Here is a 27,035-nt window from a genome sequence, read left to right as displayed (position 1 = left end):
AGACAGCTTGGCATATATCAAGCATGTGGACTTCGTAGTCAAACAAAATTAGGTTTCAATTCTGCACCGAGTGTTTAATAGTAAGGATGCCTTTGGATATGTTACTTAACATCCCTGAACTCTGATTTCCCAATGAGCAGGGAACAAACCATTCTGCTTTGCAGGGCTCTGGGAAAAGATGATAAATGTGTACAGGAAGGACAGGGCACACTGGCTGGCCACAGTCAGTAGTCCTTAAATTCAAGCTAACATTATTTTTGTTATGCTACCTTAGGGAGAGAAGTCCCTACACCACAATGGATGGGAGTGATGAAACAGTAAACCCCTCCAGTTGCCTTACAATTAGTTCTGTGTTTGGTCTGCTCATCAATAATTAGCCCCCAAACCAAGGCTGGAATGTGATTTAACAAACAGATGGTTTGCAAACTGTCTGTTTTATAACAAACACACTGACAGATGAAGGCATTTACTAGAAGGAGAAGACATTACAAAAGAAAGCTTTAAAATCCTAAGTCTAAAGCAATACGTGCTGGGCCTTTTCCAGCTGAGTCTAGAAAAACTAAAAGAGGACTCTGAATGGTAAGTAATCAACCTAGCAAATACAGTCTGGTAAACATAGAGCAAACATACATCTGGTAAATGGACAGCAAATAGAGGGCTGGTAAATGTATAGCAAATACATGGCTAGTAAAGCCTAATTTAGAGGGAGATGAAAAGATGAGCTGCTGACAGATTTCTCTTCCATGTCTCATTAGGTACTTACTGACTGAAGTGCGGCGGAACGTATGAACATAGCCACAGTAATGTTCACGGGGAACTTGCAGGCGATGTCTCTCTATATCCTTCTTCTCTCCATTTAGTCTTTCAGGAACCAAAAACACCAAATCATTTTCCTTTGGATGAAGCTGTTTAGCTAGTTCACATTCCTCAAGATAAACTATAACACAAGAAGAAGCCAGCATTTATTCTAACAGAATTAGTTTACATGAGATTAAAGGATATTAAACGCTTGTACTAAGTTCAAGCAAGTATACAGCACTAGCGGACTTTGTACATACTTCAAAATGATAGTCTAAGCTAGTCAGCATTGACAAATATTGATCACACAGCATTATAAAAGTCTTCTTAAAACCTGCTACAAAGCCAAAATAGATGAAGTCATAATATTCAAAAGTAGCTAATACATTTCTTTTCCTTGAAGTTTACCTTAGTTTTTAATCAAGGAATTTTCACTTTTGTGCCCTGCTTTCAAAATCCCGAGAGAAAATCTGGAAACAGATCCATGTACACGTAAGAATTTTGAGCCTACTAGTGGCATTTCAAACAAGGGGGAAAGGACAGTAGTAAAATAAATGGGGCTGGGAAAACAGAGCAAGCTCTAAAATTAAAAAAAGTTCAGTACCAACTGCCAAATCCAGCAGCAACATACTGAACCAAAGCACGAAGTACTAGGATTAAGTAGACTGAACTACTAAGTCAAAAAAGAATTTTAAAAATGCATCATGTAAGAAATGTCTATTTGAAGGCATCAGAGAGCAAATACAACAATGAAGAATCACTCTGTTGAGATCCAGAACAAGGTGGAGATCCGTAAGGGTCAGCCCAGTATTTTCCCTAGAAACATCTGAACTCTTCAGGGAGTGGCAGCCAGGAATTTGAGCAGTACCTGGGATAGCCTTGTACAAAAAAAGAGACAAAAACTGGAGTCCAGGGCCTGCATAGATAAAGTAGGCATCCTGGTAGCCCTCAAGCTTCAGGTAGGGACCATGAAGGACTACACCCAACAATGAAGGCAGCTTCAATTCACCCGAGTACTTCAGGAAAGCTCAATCCTTTAAGCTGATCCCACATTGCTAGTACTCCCAGAATCCTGGCAGAAGCAAAGAAAAATCCTCTCTGGAAGAGGACATCCTATCATCCCAGGCCCCTGATTATTTTTTAAATAGTTTTCCAAAGACAATGACCAACATATTAGAAATAAGCAAAGCACCAGGAGAGAATACATGAACTACTAGAATCAACAAACAAACAAAAAAGGGCTGCACAAGGCACTACACAGAGTACAGTCCTTGAATTGGTTCTAGGACTCCCGCAGGCACCAAAATCCTCAGATGCTCATGTCCCTTATGTAAAACGGCATAGTATTTGCATATAACCCACGCACATCCTCCAGTACACTTTAAATCATCTCTAGATTACTTATAATACCTAATACAATGCAAACGCTATGGACATAGTTGTAAATCCAACATAAGTGGTATGTAAATAGGTGCTGGTGCATAGCAAACATGTTTTTCTGGAATTTTTTTTCCCTGAATATTTTCAATCCACGCTTGAATCCGATGACGCAAATCCCGCAAATACAGAGGACCAACTGTATGTATAACACAGTTTAAAATATAGAGTTAAAATACGTAACAATAATAATATACAAAGTGGAACAGATAAACAGGGTTAAAGTTTTTTAAGATTTTGCCTTATCTATGGAGACACTTAAAGTATCGATGAAATCTGTAAACTTTGAATCATGTACGCTCTAAGTGTTCACCTAAACTACTAAATGGCAAAAGAGGTACAAGTTGACGTATAATTTCCAAACTAAAAGAAAAGAAAAAATGAATGGTTCAAAGGTCTCACATATATGTAAAGAGTACACTCTAGTTCTATCAGTTTTTTCTTTATATATTTTATTAGGTATTCAAAATGGTCCTATCTTCTGTTCACTGAACTTGCTATCATTGTGAAATACTCGCTTTTAATCTCAAATAATGCTCTTCTGCCGTAAAGTCTATTTAGTCTGGTATTAACAGAGCAAAACAAGTTTCTTTTAGTTGGGTTTGCATGAGTAGCTTTCTCCAATCTTCCTCTTCTAACCTTTCTGTATCCTTATGTTTACATGTATTACTTGTAAACAGCATATAACATGCCAATACTGATCTTGAAATAACTTTTTCTACCCAAAGATACTACGGCTAGTTAGAAAATTGAAAGCTCACATACAGGATAAAACATATAGATGGTATCGGTTACATCAGGTAGCAAGAAAGCTCTCAAAGACTAGCCTGTCTAAAGGGCTCAGGAGCCAACTTGAAGAAACCAATTACAAAGACTTGAAACAAGTGTATTTAAGGCCATGTGTTCATAACGAAAAAACATTTTTTTAAAGTTCACTGGTCAACCCAGCACTTGCAGAGAATTAAGTCATTATTTTGAAAACTGGTCAGGAATCAAGTATCAATACTTATTCTACCCTTCTTTATAAAGTATACTACTGAGTAATCAAATAAAATGGAGCACTTTTTCTTTACAGAACTACAATAGCAAATAAATGAAGAAATGATCAAATAAAAATATCACCATTTTGTATCCTTTAGTAAAATAATTAATCTAGGCATTAAGGATCAACGGTTATAAGTATTACAAAAAGAGAAATTAGAGATCAAGCACCTCCTGATAAAGGAACACACCAACCTCAGCTATGAACTAGTTTTGCCAAAAATATTAGGTCCAATGAAACTGATCAAGCCTCTAGATCCAACTATCAATTTACAAAAAGTACAAAGGACTGAAAAACATACTAAACACCACCAGGGGGATGCTATCAGCAAGACACAGACACAGACCCTGTAATTCTACAGGGTCAACAACACAATTTCTTCAAAAAATAAATTACAAAGCGGGAGGGATCCATGAGACAATTGTAATTGAAGAAGACATATTAACAATGTCAGTGAGTGGACCTAACTTGGATCTTAATTCAAGCAGGCTGAAATAAATTGTTCTTTATGAGGAAACGGAAAACTTGAACACTGTCTAGCTATCTAATATTAAGAAATCATGGTTCATACTTTAGCAACAAAATAATGAATTATCAGCAAAAATACTATGAATTTTTAGGTCCATCTCTATTAGAGATAGTCACTTAAATAATTATGACACCAAAAGAAAAAAAATCTAACCAATGATGATCTGCAAAACCTCTCCCTAGAAAACTGTAAAACATTACTGAAAGTAAACCTAAATAACTGACAGTATGTATCGTATTCAAATCAGTATTAGAAAGATGTCAATTCTTAACAAATGTCCACATCTTTTTTTTCTCTAAAACTTACATGGTAATGCAAAGGGACAAGAATAGCCAACGTACTCTTAAGGCCAAACAAGGTAAGCAGACTTGCTCATTAATGTTTATAATAAAGCTTAATTAAGTAAAATTAAGCAATGTGATATGGGCAGAAAGGTAGGCAAATGATCCAACAAAGAAGAAAGGAGTCCAGAAAAAGGCGAGTGCATTAAATGGACATTAGATTTGTAACAAATATGACACTGCAGACCATGGAGAAAGGATAATCTTTTCAATAAACACTACTGGGGTAATTACATCTCCATTAGGGAAAAAAAAATGAAACATGGCCCCTACATCTTACTCGTGTACAAAATCCATTCCAGGTCGGCAAAACAGCGAAGCCTCTAGAAAAGGGATTGGCAAACTTTCTGTAAAGAGCCAGATTTTTCTTTGCAGGCTACACATGGTGTCTGTTGCATATTCATCATCATCTTTTCTTCAAAAGCTTAAAAAAATGTAAGAACCTTACTCTTGGGCAGTATAAAAACAGGATACAGGGTAGATCTGCAAGCTGTGGTTTGCTGACACCTGTTCTAGATGTTAAGATAATATATTTATGACCTGCAGCAGGGAAAGGTTTCTTAAACCTTTGGCACAGACCATTAACCATAAAAAATACACAGATGCATTTGTTATGTTAAAAAATAAAGTCTAAACAAGAATAAAATAAGAATTTTAAAGACATCACTAAGAGAGACATAATGCAAGCCAAAGTGGGAGGATGGTTTATATCCAGATTGCATAAAGAACTTGCTACAAATCAGTAAGGAAAAGACAACTAACAGAAAATGAACAAGAGTCTTTAATAGGTGCTTCCCTAGAGAGGTTACTTGAGCATCTACTAAATATATGAGAAGGTGCTCAATCTCACTGATAGCCAGGATATAACAAAATAAAACCACAAATGGCCATCAATACACACACACTACAATGGCTAAAATGAACAGCACAATCAACACAAATGTGTTGGCAGAGACATGGAGCAACGTGACTTCCATACGCTGGTGGGGTGTGTCATTCTGCATGACTAGCTTGGCATTATCTACTCATGTTAAGCTCATGCATAATACCCTGAGACTCTGAGACCCACTTCAGGAGACAGACTCCACAAAAATGCCCTCGCATAACACGAAGAGACACATGAATGACCATAGTAGCATTATTCATAAAATGCTGTGTGTAGAAGAAGGCCTGAGGCTGCTATCATTAGAAAGGCCTGCTTACAAGGTTGGCCCCCTTGGAATCTGGGAACTTGGTTTTCCAGACAGCTCTCATCATTTGCTGATGACAATGGCTCACTGTACCTTACCTGTTTGCCAAATTTTTTCTCTACAGCTTATGTCAAACACCCACTTTACTTGTGAAAGTCATGAATGTGGGCTAGGCAGAGGGTGTTTTAGGCACTGGGTCTCTAAGCTTCCCTGGTAGATAATGTGTCACATGGGTTGTCGCAGCCCACTACTGGGAAAATTAAGTGTGTCCTGTGTGACTTCGCTGGGAAATGACTCTTGGAAACTTGCTCCTGGTTTCCTTTTTCCCTTTGCTGATTTTGCTTTGTATCCTTTTGCCATAGTAAGTCACAGCCATGAGCAGGAATATAATTCTTGTGAGTCCTCCTAGCGAATCACTGAACTTGGGCATGGACTTGGAGAGCCCTGACACACAGGCCTAAACTGCTGAAAAAATGTCCATTAACGGGAGTTCTCTGGCGATCCAGTGGTTAGGACTCGGCGCTTTCACTGCTGTGGCCCGGGTTCAATCCCTGGTCGGGGAACTAAGATCCCACAAGCTGCATGGCACTGACAAAAAAAACTTCTTTAAAATAATAATAACAAAAATGTCCATCAACAGTAAAATTGTGACACAGTCACATATTGAAATACCACCACAGCAATGAAAAAAATACCAAAGATGCACACAAAATTGATGAATTACGAAGACATGTTACGTGAAAGAAGTCAGACACAAGAGTAAATGCTATGTGATTCTATCATACCATCAAGATAAATGGATGATAAATCAGTGATTTAAATATTAGAAAGAAATATAAAACTACTACAAGAAAATATGGAAGTATTTATCTGATTTCTAAAACCAACTGAACAGTAAAGAAATAAATACGGTATTTTTGAACATGTGAAGATAAAAATTGTCTGCCTCAAAAAGTGCATGTGAAACTGAACAGCAAATAATGAAATTGAAAAAAATTAACAATGCATACAAGTAAGAAAATAACCTCCCTAAGAGAAAAAAAAAGGACAAAAGGCATGAACAGACAATTATCCGCCCCCCCCAAGAATATAAAAGACCAATAAATATTTGAGGACAAAAACTACAACTTCAAATGAGATACATGTTCCATATAAAACTGGGGGATAAGTTTAAACTAGCAAATGAGAAGAGATACATTCTTACATTCTTATGTCAGAAGTGAAAATGGTATTCTTTTTGGTAGACAGAGGCAATATGAACCGAAAGTCTTAAAATGCACACACTGTTTGATCTAGCAAAGGGATTTATTCAGTGTAACAGTAAAAAATCATAAGTAATGTACATGTCTAACTAGAAATTACTGGTTAAAGAGAACTATGGAATACACTTACAATGGAATAACTACAAACACTGAACATGCTATTATTATTTATCTCTGAAAAGACATTTATAATAGACTAAATGAAAATAAGACAAATGTAAGCTTCACGAAGGTGGAATTTTATGTTTTCATCACAGCTACATACCTAGCATCTAGAATCATACACTATCAGGTAGTATAAAGTCAGTAAATATTTGCTGAATAAATACATGAAAAAAGTCACTTAGGTAAAATAACCCTACCCACCCACCCTTCACTCAGATGAATAGGAAGTCTAGCAGTAAGATATACAATACTATGTTCATAAGATGATCTCTGAATGATGGGAACTGTGAGTGATGTTTATTTTACTATTGGCTAATATTATCTGAATAATCTACAGTGAACATATAATACCTTCCCCCCCAAATATATGTACACGCTTTTTTTCTTAAGTGAATCTATGGAGTGGGATGGACTGCAAGGGGGAAGGAGACAGACGGAGAATTTATACTTTTTATTTTAAAGGGTTCTAAATGCTTGGTTTATTTATAACTAAGACATAACTGTGACACATGCTCCAGACAACTCATGAAGTGAGAGCAGAGACGGCAGAGAGATTTACTCAGAATCTGTACGCACGATCATGTCAACACCCCCTCCGCCCCCGCCAATCAAACTCCCTCACTCACCTTCTCTCTCCCTTGCCCAGCATCTAGGGACACTTTGGCCTGTGGTATTCTGCTAGCACAATGGTTAAAACCATGAATTTTATAACTGTCCCAGTAATTATCCTCATTAAGTAAAGACTTTAAACATACTCTTTGTAAGAGCTTACAAATTCACCTCAGGAAACCTATATCCCAGAAAATTCAAGCAATTATTATGTTCCCTCAAATAGCAATCTCCAATTATTATATGATAGAGCCCAAGTTACATAAAAAAGAACTTACCCACAAACTCCCAGTATTTTTTATAATCAGCAGGAAATTTTCGTAAATGCAACTGATGGAATTTCTCTTTGTTTGGAGAGCTGTTCCATTCCTGTGCCACCTACGCAAAGCAAAAAAAGCAACTTAAGAAAGCAAAAACATCTGAAAAGCCAATGTTAAACGGCAAAATTTTCCAAAGTAAGCAACCATAAAATCCAGAACCTAGAACTCCTGTGTGACACAAACATTAAAAATTAATTTGGGACTTCTGGTTTCCAGCTTGGCATGTAAGGAACTTAGAAGTCGCCACTCCATCCTAACAAGTAAAAAGAGACAAAAAGGTGGATACAGACAATCACAACTTGCCAGCGCAGAAAACTCTGAAGTAGAAACCTCCATGCCAGGAGGAAATCCTGAACTGGATGCGACAAACTGTTGGAGGCTCAGCATGACCTCTCTTAAAAACTCTAGGGGGACCCAGTCATAAAAGGGACTCCACACTTTGGTGAGTCTTACCTCTAGGAGCTCGAACAGGCCCTCACAGTGAACACTGGAGAAAATTCCCTGTGTGCTTCCAGCGGGGGTGGGGGGTTGGTGGGGACTGGGGTAAAGGAACCATTGTGTAATACACCAGAGCATTCTTGACCTTCTTAACAAGGCCTGATCTATGAGATGCTATTTTTCCGGAGTCAAAGTTGCTGGGATTTTATCAGAGCTTAAACTACTTGAGGGAAGAAAACCAGCTCCAGCCCATTCTAACCATCCTGTCTCACCCAAGGAGGTGGGGGGAAACTAAGAAGCATGTGGTGTAAAGTTCTTAGTCCAGAGGCAAAGGCTCACTAAAAGAGTGACACCTTATCATAGGACTATGGAATGGTCTTCCTTCCCCCATACCTCATTTCTATATCACTAAAGGCCTATTTACTGCTGTTCCTTTTACTTAGTAGATTACGTCTGCCTTGCAACAAAAAAATTACAAGGCATACTCAAAGGCAAAAAGCACAGTTTGCACAGAATAAAGAAGCACTAAAACCTGTCAGATATGGCAGGAATACTGGAATTATCAGACCAGGATTTTTTTTATACTATAGTTAATATACTAAGAGTTTAATGAAAAAAGGAGGCCATGAAATAATAGATGGGTAATGTAATGAATGAGATGGAAAGTAGAAAGAATCAAAAGGTAATGCCAGAGATCAAAAACACTGTAACAGAAATGAAGGATGCCTCTGATGGCCTCATTAGTACACTGGACATTGCTGAGGAAACAATCTCTGAGCTTGAGGCTACAGCAATAGAAGCTACCAAAGCTGAAAAGCAAGGAGAAAAAAATGGGTAAAAAAAACCACACCCCAGAATATCCAAGACTGTGAGATAATGACAAAAGATGCAGCATACACATAATGGAGATACGAGAAGAAGAGAGAGCGAAAAAGCAGCAGTATTTGAGGTATAATGACTCAAGAGTTTTCCAAAATTAACATCAGACACCAAACCACAGATCCAGGAAGCTCCAAGACCAAGCAGAATAAATGCCAGAAACTACACCTAGGCATATCATATTCAACCTTCAGGAATATGAAATATCAAAGATAAAGGAAAAATAATTCATGAAAGAAGCCTGTGGGAAAAAACACCTTATCTATAGAGGAGGAAGGATAAGAATTACATCTAACTTCTCCTCAGAAACCATGCAAGCAAGGAGAGAGTAGTGAAATATTTAGACTGTTGAAAGAAAAAATCCTACCAATCTAGAATTCGGAATGCTGAAAAATTATCCTTTAATAGTGAAGGAGAAGGGCTTCTCTGGTGGCACAGTGGTTAAGAATCTGCCTGCCAACACAGGGGACACAGGTTCGATCCCTGGTCCAGGAAGATCTCACATGCCACGGAGCAACTAAGCCCGTGAGCCACAACTACTGAGCCCGCATGCCACAACCACTGAAGCCCACATGCCTAGAGCCCGTGCTCCATAACAAGAGAAGCCACTGCAATGAGAAGCCCACACACTGCAAAGAGTAGCCCCTGCTCGCTGCAACTAGAGGAAGCCTGTGCACAGCAATGAAGACCCAATGCAGCCAAAAATAAATAAACTAAATTTATTTAAAAAAGAAAAAAATAACTCAACAGTAAGAAAACAGACAACCTGATGAAAAAGATGTGCAAAAGGCCTGGACAGACACCTCACCAAAGTAGATATACAGACCGTAAATTAGTATATGAAAAAATGCTCCATATCTTATGTCATCAAAGGAATGCAAATTAAAACAACAAGATACTATTACACACGTATTAGAATGGCCAAAATCTGGAGCACTGACAGGACCAAATGCTGACGGGGATGTGGAACAGTAGGAACACTCATTTATTGCTCGTGGGAATGTAAAATGGCACCATCACCTTTTTTTTTTTTTTCTTTTTTTTTGCTGAGCCACGTGGCTTGTGGGATTTAGTTCCCTGACCGGGGATCGAACCTGTGCCCCCTGCAAGTGGAAGTGCAGAGTCCTAACCACTGTACCACCAGGAAATTCCCAAGATGGTACCACCAGTTTGGAAGACTGTTCGGTGGTTTCCTATGAAACTAAACATATTCTTACTGTAGGATCCAGCAATAGTGCCCTCACTATTTATCCAAATGAACTGAAAACTTACATTTATGTTAAAAACCTGCACATGGATATTTATAGCAGCTTTATTCATAACTGCCTAAACTTGGAAGCAACCAAGATGCCCTTCAGTGGGTGAACGGATAAACCAACTATGGTACAACCAGACAATGGAATATTATTTAGTGCTAAAAAGAAATGAGCTATGAAGCCATGAAAAGACACAGAAGGACCTGAAATGCACATTACTAAGTGAAAGAAGCCAATCTGGAAAGGCTACATACTGTGTGATTCCAACTATTTGACATGCTGGAGAAAGCAAACTATGGAGACAGTAAAAGGATGAGTGATTGCCAGGGTTGAGACTGTGGAGGGGTGAACAGGCAGAGCAGAGAGGATTTTTAGGGCAGTGAAAGTACTCTGATATTAGAGGACTGCTACATGTCATTATACGTTTGTCCAAACCCTTAGAATATACAAATCAAGAGTGAACCCTAATGAAAACTATGGACTCTGGGTGGTAATGACGTGTCAATGTAGGTTCATCAGTTGTACAAATGTACTACATTGGTAGGGGATGTTGATAATGGGGGATGCTATGCAGAGTTCCTCTAGCTCGCTGCAACTAGAGAAAGCCTGTGTGCATCAACCAAGACCCAACCCAGCCAAAAATGAATCACATAAATTTCTATATATATTTAAAAAAGATAAGTACTGAGTACTATCTCCAAAATTTACGCCCAATGAATTCACTTCTCTTTATTTCCATAGCTACCACCTAGATCAAGCTACCATCATCTTTCTCCTGGGCTATTATAATAGCCCCCGACAGGTCTACTGCATCTATGCTTACCTTTCTACAGTTATTCTCTAATGAGCAACTAAGAATGTTTTCTTTAAAACAAAAAAGTAAACTATTACATATTGCTACTCCCCCAGCCTAAACACCAACCAACTAAAAATCCTCCAACATCTTCTCACTGTACTGAGAATGAAACCCCAACCTGCACTTACAGGGTTGTATACCATCCAGCTCTTGACTGATTTCTGCAATCTTACTTCATTTCCCTTTACCTCTAAGTTACCTCACTCCAGTCACATCAGCCTAATCTCTTTGCTCACACATGCTCAGTTAGGCCTACTTCAAAGCATTATAGTCTTGACCCTCCCCCCTCCTCTGCACAAAACCCTCCTCTCCTGGCTCTCAGCCCGATCTCAAAAGCAGCCTCCCAATGTCGCTCATCATATCAACCTGTTTTGTTTCCTTCACAGAACAAATTATAACAGGAAATTAGCTAAAAATGGTGCACTCTCCCTATAAGGGGTGTGGGCACTAAGAATCACAGCTGGTACTCCAGAAGGGCCCCCTTTCTGCCTGCTCCTTGTCTACACAACCTAAAAAGCAGCTGCCAATTACACTCTGCATACACGTGCATGCACACACAGGTAACCGAAGGGGACTGCAGACAGAGCCAGCAAACCAAAACTTTAAGAAAATAGAGTATTTGCCAAAACTGACCAAAAAAATTGGTCCCTGTCAAAATAGTGCACATTTATCTAATATTTTTGTGTGTTAAACCTAAGGATTAAAAACTAATATATCCTCTATCAGTCACATCAGTACACAAAAGACTCATATTTCTTTTTTTCCCCCCACACACTGTATTTTATTTTTACAAGAGATAAATAAACTGACACCAAGCATTGCAAATGGATGACCACAACAAAAGCAACAATGATTGCAATTACCAAACACGAAACAGACTCATACTATGTCATAATATTGACATTCAGTCCAGGAATCCTCCACTGTAACAGCTCCTTTACTTTGTTGTGAAAATTGACTTGTATACTTTTTGCCTCTGAGTCCTGTGGGATTTTTTTTTTATTCAAGAGACTCATATTTCTAAAAGTTGAATTTGCTCGTTTGCCCTTTGGGGCAAGGGATAATTCTACGCAATGTCATTGCATTCCACCTGCAATAAGACATAAGAACTGGATAACCAAACACTGCGTTTCATGTCCTAAATAGGATACCAACCACATTTCTGTCAAAGGACTCTAAACACACTTCAGCATTCCATTAACAAACAATATTACGAAGTCAAATTACATCCAAATGAGGATAAGAAGCCTTGGCCCAAGACTGTGGTTGATGCCACAGTCTCTGGCTTATAAGAAAGAATAAACATTAAAAGTAATCAAGGTATCTGAGAATTCTCTGGCAGTTCAGTTGTTAGTGCTTTCACTGCTGAGGGCCCAGGTTCAATCCCTGGTCAGGCAACTAAGATCCCACAAGCCACACGTTACAGTGGGAAAAAAAAAAGGAATCAAGGTATATTAATAATACCATTAATAAATGTTGGCCTATATAAACTACAAATGCTAAAACAATGCTGTTTCACTACATGGTTAAAGAAAAAGAACAAGATTGCAAAAATAAGAAAAAAAGAACAAGATAAAACTTCACGGTAAAGATGACAGATTGAACACAGGCATTTCCTTTCATTCCCCTGAAACCCCACTAAAACACCCAAGGGATTTTTCACAACAGGATTAATTCATTAGGATGAAGAGAACAGAAGACGAGGCAAGAGTATCAAAATCTGGGAAGCTGGTAAGCAGATGGATGAATGGTTAACTAACTCAGCAAGTCCAAGAAGCTGAACTCTAAGAAGGAAGTGTCTGACATACACCTCTAGGAGGAGGAGGGCTGAAGGGAGACTGCCCATCCCTGTTCCTAGCAAAAAGCTAGAGTGGTTTCACTTCTATAAAGTGTGACCGTCTCTGCCTGTGGGGCAGCAGATAGAGAGGGGATACTGTACTTAAAAAAAAAAAATGTGGGGGGGGGCGTCCCTGGTGGTACAGTGGTTAGGCATCTGCCTGCCAATGCAGGGGCCACGGGTTCTATCCCTGGTCTGGGAAGATCCCACGTGCCGTGGAGCAACTAAGCCCATGCACTACAACTACTGAGCCTGCGCTCTGGAGTCTTTGAACCACAACTACTGAAGCCCTCGCCACAACTAGGGAAAAGCCCACGTGCAGCAACGAAGACCCAACACAGCCAAAAATAAATAAAATAATTTTAAAAATAAAATAATTTTTAAACAGGGAATTAAGCAAATATTTAGATACTGAATGCCTGGACCTTTCCCTCTGCCCCCACCCTCACCCCACAGTCAGCTCCCCATCAAGCCTATGCTTTCCAGGCAATCGATCTGAAGATTCTTCTTGGGGAAATCTGACCTCACTAAGAGGGGAAAAGAAAAGACTAAAAACAGTGACATGAGGGTGGGGATGAGGCTTCCCAATAAAATGCCAAATGGTCAACAAGCCTATCCCTTTCACTCAGAGCTTCTAATCTGTTTTAAAATCTTACATGTAACAAAATATAGATTATAACTATACCCAAGCATGTAATCTTAATATAAAGAAACTAATTTGGATTTCACCATGTGATGGTGTCCTTCAGATCACATTTGACTTCCACAGTGCAAATAATAAAGGACCATTTTAGTACAAGTATCTCTTTTCCTAAGCATCTCTTTTGACCTGTCATTATTTAAATGCATCCTCTTTTCTTATAGCATTAAAAAGTTGAGATATAGTTCACAATATAAAATTCACCACTTTAAAGTGTGCACACTACAGTGTGTTTTTAGTACATTCACTATTTTGTGTAACCATCACCATTATCTAACTCCAGAACATTCCCACCATCCCAAAACAAGCCTTATACCTATTAGCAGTCAGTCCTAATTCCCACACCCCTCCCTCACCCATCCCCTGGCGACTACTAATCCACTTTCTGTCTCTACGGATGTGCCTATTCTGGAAAATTCATATAAATGGAATTACACAATGTGTGGCCTTCTGTACCTGGCTTCTTTCACTTAGCATAATATTTTCCAGGCTCATCAAAGGACAGGTAAAAGTACATAGAACGGGTCATTCCTTTTAATAGTAGACTAATATTCCATTGTAGGCATATACCATGTTTTGTTTACCCATTCATCTCCTGATGGACATCTCGGCTGTTTACAACTTTTGGCTATTATGAACAATGCTCCAATCTGCTTGTTAGTATCCTGTTCTTAAATGTGAGTAAACCAACAAAAATCATTAGACATGTGAAGAAAGGAGTTAACATGAAAGGTCTGTAGACACTAAAATGAATAGGAAAAAAGCAACTGGGAAAACAGGGACAATGAAAGGAGAAGAAAACTTTCAACAAACTTTAAACTTATCATTAATTAACTTCAGGTAGTAAAAAATACTGTGCACATGAAGAAAGCACACAATCCTATAAAAAGGAATAATGAGAGGACAAGAGTACTGTGAAACTAAAAATATGCTCAAAAATTGTTTCAATAGACTTGGACGCTGAGAAAGTCTCCAAGGAAGGAGAATGACGATGACAACAACAAAGACAGAGATGGCAAAATAGAAAGAAATTTTAAGACATGCAAAGTTTCAAAATTTATCTCCTACACATTCTTTTCTCAGGAAGCTTGAAGGATGTGCCTTACTAAAATGAGAGGGTGACAAAAACAGACAACCCTGGGTACAGGAGACAAAGATCCAACACAGGAAAGAAGGAAATGCAAGCCCTAGGATGAGGATGGTGAGCATTTCAGGTTAACCATCCTAAACCAAGAAGATGAAATTTATCAACTATCTGATGTGCCTGATCATACTGAGAGGCCTAAACATCCAAGAGACAGCCTGAAGCTAAATTAGTAATACGTACATAGAAAATTAAGTAAACAATAAATCCAGAGAAAGCAAAGAGTCGGAAACGAAAAGTAGTTACAACTACCACATGACTTAGTCGCGGACACTTTTGTTTTTAATTCAAAGACCTTATTCTCTTTTGTTTAAATTAATTTATTTTTGCTGTGTTGGGTCTTCGTTTCTGTGCGAGGGCTTTCTCTAGTTGCGGCAAGCGGGGGCTACTCTTCATCACAGTGCGTGGGCCTCTCACTATCGCAGCCTCTCTAGTTGGGGAGCACAGGCTCCAGACACGCAGGCTCAGTACTTGTGGCTCACGGGCATAGCTGCTCCACGGCACGTGGGATCCTCCCAGACCAGGGCTCGAACCTGTGACCCCTGCATTAGCAGGCAGATTCTCAACCACTGCGCCACCAGGGAAGCCCAGTGGACACCTTTTATATCGTCAAAATAATAACAAATACTGACCTAAAAATTACAAGACTACTCCATAGTGAGGATGGGAAAACAGGAGAGGTGTGTGTGAACACAGGGCTGGGAAGAGAGGGTACTTCCTGTAGTGGGTAATTACAGAAAATGTCTAGTACTGAAAAATTAACAAGTCAAAATAGTGGCATGTTATTTAGAAATATGGAAGTAAATAACAAAAGGATCCCTCAAGGATCAAAAATAATTACTTGGGGAGGTGAGAGTGGCTGATTTTTTTTTTTTAATAATGGGCCTTCCACAAGTATTTGACTATCTTAAACTTTGTGTATATACAAACGGAACTTGTGCTCATTCTGCTTTGAAAAGGTTCTAGCTACAGAAATGTCCTGAAGGAAGAAATCTTAAAGATAAACATATAAATACTTCTGAACTAAGGGAAAAATAAAATCACAAATGTGTCCTAAATTTAAGGGCTATGAATGGCCTCTAAGCAATTTAGTGTTTTCTGGAAAGGATAAACGTTCAAGAAAAAAGTAAGCTCCAAGATGAAGAAAATCTCTGTATATTCCCCAGCTTATTTAACTGTATACACTGTTCACTGAACTAACGATTTTGTAAGGTAAGAAAATCATTCTTGTAATACTATTTCACATTGTTCTTAAGGAGAGAGACTGAAGAGCCTTTATCAGTTAGTTGTTTCTAATGGTTCTGAAACACTAGTAAAATAATTCTTACGACAATGGCTGAAATTTAGGGCATAAATTGACACCAACTTGCCTCTTTGTGCAGTACATCTCCTTTGCCTTTAACAATTCTAAGCTGGATCTTTGCAGTCTCTCTGCCTGCGATATACTTCCTATGGCCAACTCCTTCTGCTCACTCTGGTCTCGGTGTGAATACCATCGCTCACAGAGGCCGTCTCACCTTTCAGTCTCAAGTGCCTGCTCCCTTTTGTTCTAGATCATTCTAGAGCACTCTAGAGCCTTTTGTCCCGATCTGAAATGATCATTCCCAGAAGGCAGAGGCCTTGTCTGTCGTGTTCACCACTTTACCCCCGCCAGGTCTGTGATAGTACTGGGCAAGTATCAGGCACCCGAGGATCTGCTGACTGAATACGTGGGTATTTACCTCAGTGCTCTTGGTTTTGAAGAGTCTTGTTGCACACTCACCTTTTGGGTTTTTGTTTTTTAACCAATTTGAAAAAAAGGAAAAATCGACCTGCTGTGAGAACACCAAAAACATCCTTCAAAGTGCAGGTGGATGTTTACACTAAAGAATTACTGTTTTTCTGAGGTTCAAATTTAACTGGGAATCCTATATTTTTCTTGGCAATCCCAGTCAGGCAGTAAGAAAGAGAGAAGAACCAGAATGGGATGTGTTGGGGTAGGGGGGCAGCTAAAGGCTGCTATGACGCCTAAGAAGTTGGGAAGACAGATGAGAAATTTGGGATTTACTGCTTTGTGCTGACCAGTGTAACTTGCCCTTTGCTACCTCCTCAAGAAAACTTCAGTAAAGGTTTACACTACTTTTCAAAAAAATAAACGCAGATGAGAGACTATGTCCTCTGAGAAGTCTTCCCTTATTTTACACCGAAAAACGTTTCCTCCTCCTGTGCCACCTCTGGACTTGGTAAACTAGCACTCTGAATTGTGTCTGTAAGCTCCAGAAGGGCAGAGTTTAAGGGTTTCCTCTGTATCACCGGCATCTAGAACACTGTGGGGCACAATGTCTGTTCAACATGAAATCTACAAGCTACATCTAAATCAAAATGCGATCAGTTATTTTAGCCGTACTCAGCATGGTAAAGAAACGTAATTTCAAAGTCTGAAGGTATACGATTAGAACATATACTTACAGTTTCAAAAGTATTCAGGATCATCAAAGGGAAAAACACATTAAAATATTCTCTACCATCTTGAAATCTCACAGGCACAGGTCTTGTGATGGACTGACAAAGAGTTGAAGGGGGTCCGCACTGATCAAAGTCCACAAACATTGCGTATTTCCATTTTAAGACCTCTTTAACGAAGGTGTCAGAGATGGACTGTGCTGACAAGAAAATGTTTACCGGAGAGGAAGGTGAAAAAGATCTGTTTTCACAAAATGGAACTTTGTAGCCTTGCCTGTTGGAATTATTTGGAGTATGACACTGGAGAACGTTGCACAAACCCTTCATTTCAGCCACTGGCTTCTGAGACACCACAGAGACTGGCTGTGGTACTTTCAAAGCAGATTGTACCCCACTTGACTTATTTTGCAGAGTTGGTAAGAGCGCTGACGTATTTACCAAAGACTTGTAAAGACCAGCAATTCGTGAAGTACTACTGGAGGTAAATATCTTAGCAGTGGGAGGTCTCGAAGGTTTAGATGAAGAGAGAGGCAAGCCAGGTCTACGAAATGTATCTTCATCTGCTGCTTTAGCTTCAGAGTGTTTGGAACAGTATTCACCCTGGTTTTCCAGTGTTTCCACACAATCTTTGTATTTACATTTTGTGCTACTCCAAGATTCCAACTGAGGCCGACTCACAGAATCTTCTTCTACCTGGACTGTATCTCTTCCATGAACTACTTCAATGAGTTCATCATTCTCTTTCTCCATTTGTGAACATAAATCCATATCTTCTGGATCACATTGTGTTAAAAATATATTATCCTCCTCTATGTCACTGTTGCATTCAGGTTCTCCCTCCTTCAAAGCTGCCTCTGCTGCTTTTTTAATGACCTCTTCAGGTACATAAGCTGGACCATAACCCCAATCATCTGTGATATCCCCTACATGAGTCAAGCACGAATTCTCTTCATTCTCTTGAACTGAATTCTTGTTGTCTGGTCTCTGATCTTGCCGAACTGAAAACACTTCACATGGACTTTCAAACTCAAAAAAATGAGAATCCGATTCCTCAAACCGCAAAAGGGACCTTGTATTTTCTTCCTTTATTACATTCTGTTCCACATTTGTGTTAGCTATTGAAGTATGATGCTCTGGACATCCTTTCTCAATGCATGTCTTACCCTGTTTAATGTGTTTCTTAAAACCCACAATTCTTTCATCATCATCATCATCTTCATCAGATTCTGAAATAATAATGACGTGTCCAGAGCAGGTTTCCCTGACACTATTTTGGTTGGCTGTCAAACATCTTCTATCATCTTTAACTTTTCTTTGTAGCTGGGATAAACTTCTTTGGGTTGAACCTGATGGGAACTTAATAACACTGGCTTGAGCTATTAAAGATAATATGTGGAGGTCTCTGTCTATCTGAGAATCTGTTAAAGGGTCAGACTTAGGACTGATGCTAAGGACCTGTTCTCTTAAATCAGAAGAAAACTCAACAGTACTCTTGCTAATTCCCGTATCTCTTGATTCAAGTCCAGTCACAGGATCTTTAAAGGGAGGTGTTTTCTCCACAAAAATATCGGTCATTTCTGTGAATGAGACCAAATCTTTATTACCAACATGACATTCTAGTATTTGACAACTGATATCAGGGGTGGAGAAAATGCCCAACTCTTCTTCCTGTACTTGTTTCTTTTTCAGCAGTAAACTGTTTTCAGGTTTTTGTTGTCCATTTTTATCATCCAGAACACCACTAGGGCCTAAAGAGAGATTGTGTATGAAGCCATCTCCTTTCTGAGCTCCTGTATCTTTCTGTGAACAGAAACTTTCAATGCTAGATACAGTCAGGTTTTCCTCTAAAGTGGTACTTTTCCTGTCTTGCTTTTTCATTACATGCAATAACTTAGCACAGATTTCATCTTTATGTGCCTTAGTGTTTGCTTTTGAGGTTTTGCCAAGAGCATCATCCTTTAAAGAGAAATCCTCATCTGATGTGGACACTTTTTCCAGAGAGTCATTGCTAGAATCAGTCAACAAACCTGTTGATGTGATTATTCCTCTGTCAAATACCTTTTCTGGACCATTTCTTGAAGTACAATTCTGTGGGGTATATGAGGAATTCTCTTTTACAGACTTATGCTTCCCTGTACTTATTTTAACTTGGCCTCGAGCTCTTTCATTCACAAGCCTTTTACTACTCGGCTTCAAGCACAACTCAGCTGAGAGATGGTCTTTGAGTTTCAAATCTTTTAGATAAGTTTGCTCATTATCCTCTTCTATGGCATTATGTGCCTTGCTGAAAATACTCTCTTTCACTTGACATGCATCAGCTTTCATCGGTTCTTTAGAGAATGTTGGGCTGGAGTTTTCCAGACAGTGCCTTTGTTTTTTAGACTTCTTCCCTGTTTGTTCACTTTCTTCTTTATTGTAAGATGCAGGAGGTGTTTTACATGGAGGAGTCAGATCCACAGAAGTGCTACACTGAGGCACTTTGAATTTTATGTTTCTAATACTTTGCTTTAAACAAGTTTGTAACTCATGGGTTTCCTGACTAGTCAACTGCCAACCTAAAGATATATTTCCTCGTAGGTATAAGTTGAGCTTATCCCAGAATCGCTTACAAAGAGTCTGCTGCCCAAGCTGATAGCCTTCTTTAAGGAGACTTCTGATCAGCTGCACACAAGCAAGTTGTACAGAGTTAGATGGCACTGAATGCAGTGACAGAGATATCATTGTTGTGCCTTTGGAGCAGTTTCCAGATGACTTCTCAGAACTCCGAGCAAACGCGGTGGTGGGAAGCTTGGCACATTTTACGATGGCTTCCACCCACTGCTGGGAACTAACCCACAGCAAATGCAAACACTTTTTATTTCTATGCACTTCAATCACTGACACCAAAATCAGAAGGAAAAACTCAGTGACTGTGTCACACACGGCGTCCGTCTGGTTGAGGACGTCTTTGACTTCAGAATGCAGATGATGAATAACCTCCACTATATAGGCCACACCCAGATCCTTAAGATCCATGAGGGACTGCACAAAGGGGATGAACCACAGAAACGTGCTGTTATGAACACGCATGTCTTGACCGATATCTGACTGAAGCACATTAGCTAATGTTTCCATTTCTTCATACATGTTAGGACAATAATCTGGGCAAATGGCTGATCTCCACCCTGAATCCTAACATGAAAGAGATACTGACATTCAGATAAACAAGCACCATTCATGACAGGTTTAACACAAAAGTTGCCAACAAGAAAATACACTGCTCAACTTTCCTTGTGTTGATGTACATATATGGACCCCCAAGAAATTGAAAACAGTCCAATTTTGAGGTGAAGCTTTCATGAAAAGGTTAAATTTACAAAACCTCCATGTACTCTGGACCTCTTTCCTTCAGTTGGTTTTGATTTCTAGTCATGTGATTTATCTCCCTCATGCCATAAATGTTCTACCCTTCCAAAATGTACTTAAAAATTAATCTCTCAAACTGTGCATGCTCTCATTACAGACCATTTTTCCTCATGAGCTACTGTTCAATCAGAAACTGTTTTATGCAACAGTTGATTCAGAATAGCTACATATCATAAAATCAGCAATGCAACTAACCACGTAAAACACTGACTATACAATATAAAGGCAATACAATATCATCTGAATTCTCAAAATGTTTTATACCTTTTTGGTCTTTTCAGGGTTATAATTGTATACCATCTGGCTGCAAGTCACCATATCATCTAAATATGACTCCGGTTCTGACTTGGTCCTTAAATATTAAGAACAAATAGAAATTACTGAAATGAAGGGTAAAAAGAAGAGAAAAATCCTACTGTTAAAGTCAATTATAGTAGACTTCCTCATACAGACTGTCGGAAATCCTGACACAGGAACTGAACGAACCTCACAGAGCTGTTCCGTATGTTCTGGATCTCTTTCCTGTAGCTCACATTGTTGATAATGGATTGAAATGCCTCAATAGGATCAATCAGTTGACCCCAGACCTTAGATCCAAGACGATCCAGAATCACCATGAAACAGTGTAACGCTGGCCAGAAAGGATCCACACTATCATCTGAAACACAATGGAGTAATTTGCCAAATTACAACACAATTAGAGAAAGGGACTAAAATATATTGAGAATTAAGCATTCTTTACCTGGGTAGCAACAAAACTGAAAGCAAAGCAGGAAGTAATTTAAAGTAAAGTGTTGTCAACTACAGGTTTTAGAAACCTGGCAAACTTTTAAATAATGTCTGCATTTTTTTTTAAAGCAATACACCTCTGTTAAGAAATCTTGTAGTGTGGAACAAACTGAGATAGTCCAGATAAACTCAACTTTCTCACCCTATTTGCCAACCTGAAAGAATCGTTCCTCCTCTGCTTCTTCCAGACCTTTATACTCCCATCCTTCAATAAATAACAGAGGTAAAGTAGAAAAAAAAAGGGAGAGAAAGAAAAACTTGGTATTTTCAGATCTAAACAAAGTCCATGATATGAGAAATCCTGAATTGTGTGTGTCATTCGGTTGGAATAAAGGACTGAACCCCTCATCCACTGGATAAGCAGAGATACATACTCTTTATCCATCCATTCTCAACATGGCTTTGTTGTTATCTCCATTCCATCCAACTGGCAGGAATTCCCATTACTCACACACTCTTATGCCCGGTCCTTCCCCTCTTCTCTACATGCAGGGGCAAAACACTGCCCTGCTCAAAGACCTTCACTTGCTCCTTAATGTCTTCTAAGGAAATTAGAAGCCCTCAGTCAAGCATCTGTAAGATCTTACTCTATTCTTTCTTTCCAGATTTATTTTTGACACTCACATAAAGATACACCACCTACAGAAAAAAACAGATAGCTGGCTTTTTCCAAGTGAGAACCAGAATGGCTTCACTGTTAGCACCACCTGTCATCTTCCGCAGTATTCTTAGGAGGCAAGTGCTCTAACTCACCCAATTACTGTCAGCCTTAGAACTTTCTGCTTTATTTCCCTCAGGGCTCTTAGAGTCTACTTTTTTTTTATCATAGTCGTTCGTGTAGAACTGCTCATATACTTTTTTATCCTCTACTGAAGCTGTCTTATGTCTAGGAAGCTCTCAAATAAGGAAGAAAGTCATTAGTTAGGTGAAGACAATTATGGAATGTTTCTTAAAGAGGGGACTTCCCTGGTGGTGAAGTGGTAAAGAATCCGCCTGCCACAACATAGGCAGAACACTCTATGACATAAAAGACCCTTTTTGACCCACCGCCTAGAGACATGGAAATAAAAACAAACAAATGGGACCTAATGAAACTTCAAAGCTTTTGCACAGCAATGGAGAATATAAACAAGATGAAAAGACAACCCTCAGAATGGGAGAAAATATTTGCAAATGAAGCAACAGACAAATGATTAATCTCCAAAATTTACAAGCAGCTCATGCAGCTCAATATCAAAAAAATAAACAACCCCATCCAAAAATGGGCAGAAGCCCTAAACAGACATTTCTCCAAAGAAGATATACAGTTTGCCAACAAACACATGAAAGGATGCTCAACACCACTAATCATTAGAGCAGTGCAAATCAAAACTACAATGAGGTGTCACCTCACACCAGTCAGAATGGCCATCATCAAAAAATCTACAAACAACAAATGCTGGCGATGGTGTGGAGAAAAGGGAGCCCTCTTGCACTATTGGTAGGAATGTAAATTGATACAGCCACTATGGAGAGCAGTATGGAGGTTCCTTAAGAAACTAAAAATAGAACTACCATACGACCCAGAAATTCCACTCCTGGGCATATACCCTGAGAAAACCATAATCCAAAAACAGTCATGTACCACAATGTTCACTGCAGCTTTATTTACAAGAGCCAGGACATGGAAGCAACCCAAGTGTCCATCGACAGATGAACAGATAAAGATGTGGCTATACATACAATGGAATATTACTCAGCCATAAAAAAGAAACGAAATCGAGTTATTTGTAGTGAGGCAGGTGGACCTAGAGTCTGTGGTACAGAGTGAAGTAAGTCAGAAAGAGAAAAACAAATACTGTACGCTAACACTTACATATGGAATCTAAAAAAAAAAGGTTCTGAAGAACCTAGGGGCAGGACAGGAATAAAGATGCAGACATAGAGAATGGACGTGAGGACACGGGGAGAGGGAAGGGTAAGCTGGGACGAAGTGAGAGAGTGGCATGGACTACCACATGTAAAATAGCTAGTGGGAAGAAGCCACAGAGCACAGGGAGATCCGCTTGGTGCTCTGTGACCACCTAGATGGGTGGGATGGGGGTGTGGAAGGGAGACGCAAGAGGGAGGGGACATGGGGATATATGTATATGTGTAGCTGATTCACTTTGTTATACAGCAGAAACTAGCACACCATTGTAAAGAAATTATACTCCAATAAAGATGTTAAAGAAGGAATCTGTAGACCCCACTCGCTGCAACTAGAGAAAGCCCATGCACAGCACCAAAGACACAACACAGCCAAAAATTAATTAATTATTTTTTTCAAAAGTAAGTTAACTTCCTTAGGCTTCAGTTTCTTCTTTTATGAAAGTAACGTGCTGAGTTAAACTCTGAAGGTCCTTTCCAATTAAAAATTCTGACTCTGTGACCAAAACCATAAAACGGTCATTCTTTCTTTCCTCCACATCATACACCCAAGTTCTTACAGTGACACTAGTATTTTCAAAGTGCACCATCATCACAATAGTCAGCAAATAAAGTTTATTACCATCTGATTGCCTCTCCATGGCGTGAAGTATTGATTGCATAAAATCATTCTGTTTGTTTGAGCCCAACAACAGTGAATCCATGGTTTGCTCCTCAAGAATGGTCAGCAACATGCAGATACCTGTAAGATCACGTATAGTTTTCTTGAATTGATTAAATAAAACTGTTCTAATGTCTTCTCCAGTTTAGTTGGCAAAAAGAATAACAAGGCAGTAAGATGAAACCAAACAGTATCCAGTGCCTCAGACATTGAAGTCTGAGATATTCATATACAACTCCTCCTCCTAAGAACAGAACTTTAGACTGAATAAAAAGGGAAACTGGCACGAACCTGGTTAGAAAACCATTTCCAAAATGACTACCACACAATTTGCATCTCATAATATCAAAGACCCCTTAAATTTTAAGATCACTATATTTCAAGTACCAGTCACTGCCAAATATACACATGACTGTAAGACTCTGAATCAATGAAGTAGGACAGAACTACTTTAGGTCAATATACAACTTGATGAAAACCAAAGTTAGTATCGCTTTCTCCCAGGAAATATTTTACAGATGGGAAAAGAGGTATTAAACCTCTGTTTCAAGAGATCAAAACCCTATTAAGTTCAGCTGCTGTGCTAATACGGTAACATCTAATACTGCCTTAAATAAAAGATCTATTTGCCATACTTGAAAATGTACCTCTTACACAGATGATTTCTAGGATAAGAAATGTTTAAAGACAAGATGTTGTAATAGTCAATTTAATGACAGAACAAGAATTGTGAACTATGAAATCCTTTATTTAGCAATTTTGATCAGATTACCAGAAGAGATCCCTTCCCTTGCAGGATAATCGTAAGAAATATTGGAAAATACTAATTATATGTGTGTAGGAACAATACTCACCTAACCAATAGTTTTTGTAGTTGGCAGTATCATACATGTGTGAAGGCAGAAGAATCAGTTTACCCTTCTCAAGGACAGAAGAAGTATCAATGTCTGGACTTTCGAAAAGCCCCAACTCAATAACTTTAAAAAGGCAAGTCAAAACCTCCTGTAAGTCATAATAATCATCTCTGTTCACTTTCCCCAAGTTTCTTGCTGTCAGGATAGCCCAACGTGAAACCTAAAAGTGTAACACATTCATTACTTCATTTAACACACAATTGTCTACAGAAAGAATACAGTTAAAATAAGATTCTCTACAGATTACAGAGGACACAAGATACATCAAATACTTTAAAAAAATCATTGCACCGTATATCTTAAACTTATACAGTGCTGTATGTCAATTATACCTCAATAAAACTGGAAGAAAAAAACTATCATATAGAATAAAGTACTTTAGGAAAAATACATGATTTTCAGACATTTAAAGGAAATAAACCAAAAGGTCCATGATGACAGAAAAAAAAAAAAGACGGAAGATACAATTGAACTTTGAACAACACACAAGGGTTAGGGGCACCTACCCTCTGCGTAGTTGAATACACTAATATAATTCGAATATAACATAGTTGGCAGCCCTCCATATCCTGGTTCTGCATCATGGATTCAACTAACCTCGAACTGTGTAGTACTATACTACATGCTATTAAAAAGAATCTGTGTATAAGAGGACCCATGCAGTTTAAACCCCTGTTGCTCAAGGGTCAACTGGAATGCGACATGTGAACCTTACTTGATCCTGATTTGATCTAACCCTGATAAAGCATTTTTGAGAGAGTAACTTCCACTCAAATACTGACTAGAAATATATTATTATTATTATTATAAGTGTGTCGATGTAATTGTTCTTTTAAAAGAGCACTTACCTTTTTGATACACGAACTAAAGTATTTTATGGATGAAATGCTCTGATGTCTAAGATTTGCGGTAACTAAACAGGAGTAGAATACTGACCACATATTGATAACAGATGAAGCACAGTGATGGATATATGGGGGTTCACTACACCAATCTATTTTTGTATGTTTGTAATGTTCCATAATAGAAAGCTAAAAAAGGAAAAATGAAAAGAGAAACCTCAGAAGAAATCAAAGGTCACCTCTACATGGCGATATAGCATAGGGAAGTGATTTTAAATTTATTCTGCACTACAAACTGAATTTAGTGATCACAACCAACCTTAAAAACTAAATAAAATTTTAAAAAAAAATCAGTGGGCGTCCTTCATAGTAACAGTAAGTACTGTTTTGTGAAATGTTTAGGTCACGTATGTCTATATGTGTGTGAACTCGATGAAGAATATTTTTACTTAGGTTATGGGCAGAAAAGTTTGCAAAACATAGAACTAGTGGACAAAAGAATGGGCTCTATGCCAACATAATTAAGTAATGGATTTTAAGCTATCGAAAAAAAATACAAAGGAATCAATGAGTCTATAACTTATGATAAACAGATGAATAAATGAAGAGCAGGGAAAATGGCTCTTGACTATAGTATAATCAATGTCAAGTGCTGACTGGTAAACGTGTAAAGTGCTGGGGTTGAAACTATTTTGCAATCTTAGAAAAACTGGCTCAGGGAAGAACCATCAGGTAATGCTAAATTTAGGAGAACATTTTGGTGAGGAGTAAGGTATTTATGTGATCTTAGAGTACTTAAGAAATAGACATTGTACAGTGAAGAAACTGGACAACACCTCAACTAGATGATCAAAATTAACATCACCATGAGAGGCCGGATGATATGGCATGCCGTATATCTGACAGCCTGAGAAGGACATAGCATCCTTCACTTATGTAGTATTCCAGTTGGAACGTATAACCGAAGCCTAACCATGCGCAAGCATCAGACAAACCCAAAATGAAAAGCATTCTATTTTTTGTAAATGGGAGGGAGGCAGAAATGACTATTCTTCAGAAATGTAATTGTCATAAAAGACAAAGATAGGCTGCGGAAATGTTACAGATTAAGGGAGACTAATGTAACACAACTACATGTAAATCCTGATCCTGGTCTGGATACTGGAGTACAGGGGGAAAATGCTACAAAGTACACTGGATCACACGACACAACTGGAAAACAGACCTTACTGTGTCAATGTTAAAGTCACTGAAGTTTATAATATTGTGAG

General features: G+C 38.6%; 1 pseudogene across 1 annotated transcript in view; it reads right to left on the bottom strand.

The window, feature by feature from the left end:
• Window positions 1-27,035, bottom strand: part of LOC308610063 (putative helicase senataxin) — a 70,747-nt pseudogene that overhangs the window by 28,943 nt on the left and 14,769 nt on the right. The window contains exons 6-12 of the transcript in view: window positions 24,863-25,082; window positions 23,970-24,089; window positions 21,137-21,308; window positions 20,915-21,002; window positions 17,252-20,416; window positions 7,652-7,751; window positions 764-937 (exon numbers count right to left, since the gene is read on the bottom strand). The product of the transcript in view is annotated as a putative helicase senataxin (transcript). The remainder of the gene's footprint in view (window positions 1-763; window positions 938-7,651; window positions 7,752-17,251; window positions 20,417-20,914; window positions 21,003-21,136; window positions 21,309-23,969; window positions 24,090-24,862; window positions 25,083-27,035) is intronic.

The sequence above is a fragment of the Mesoplodon bidens genome, assembly GCF_964165515.1.
Source record: "Mesoplodon bidens genome assembly, contig: HAP1_SCAFFOLD_383, whole genome shotgun sequence".
NCBI classification, from domain to species: Eukaryota; Metazoa; Chordata; class Mammalia; order Artiodactyla; family Ziphiidae; genus Mesoplodon; species Mesoplodon bidens.
Note: the sequence above shows the minus strand (reverse complement) of the source record. Positions and strands in the feature narration are given on the sequence as shown.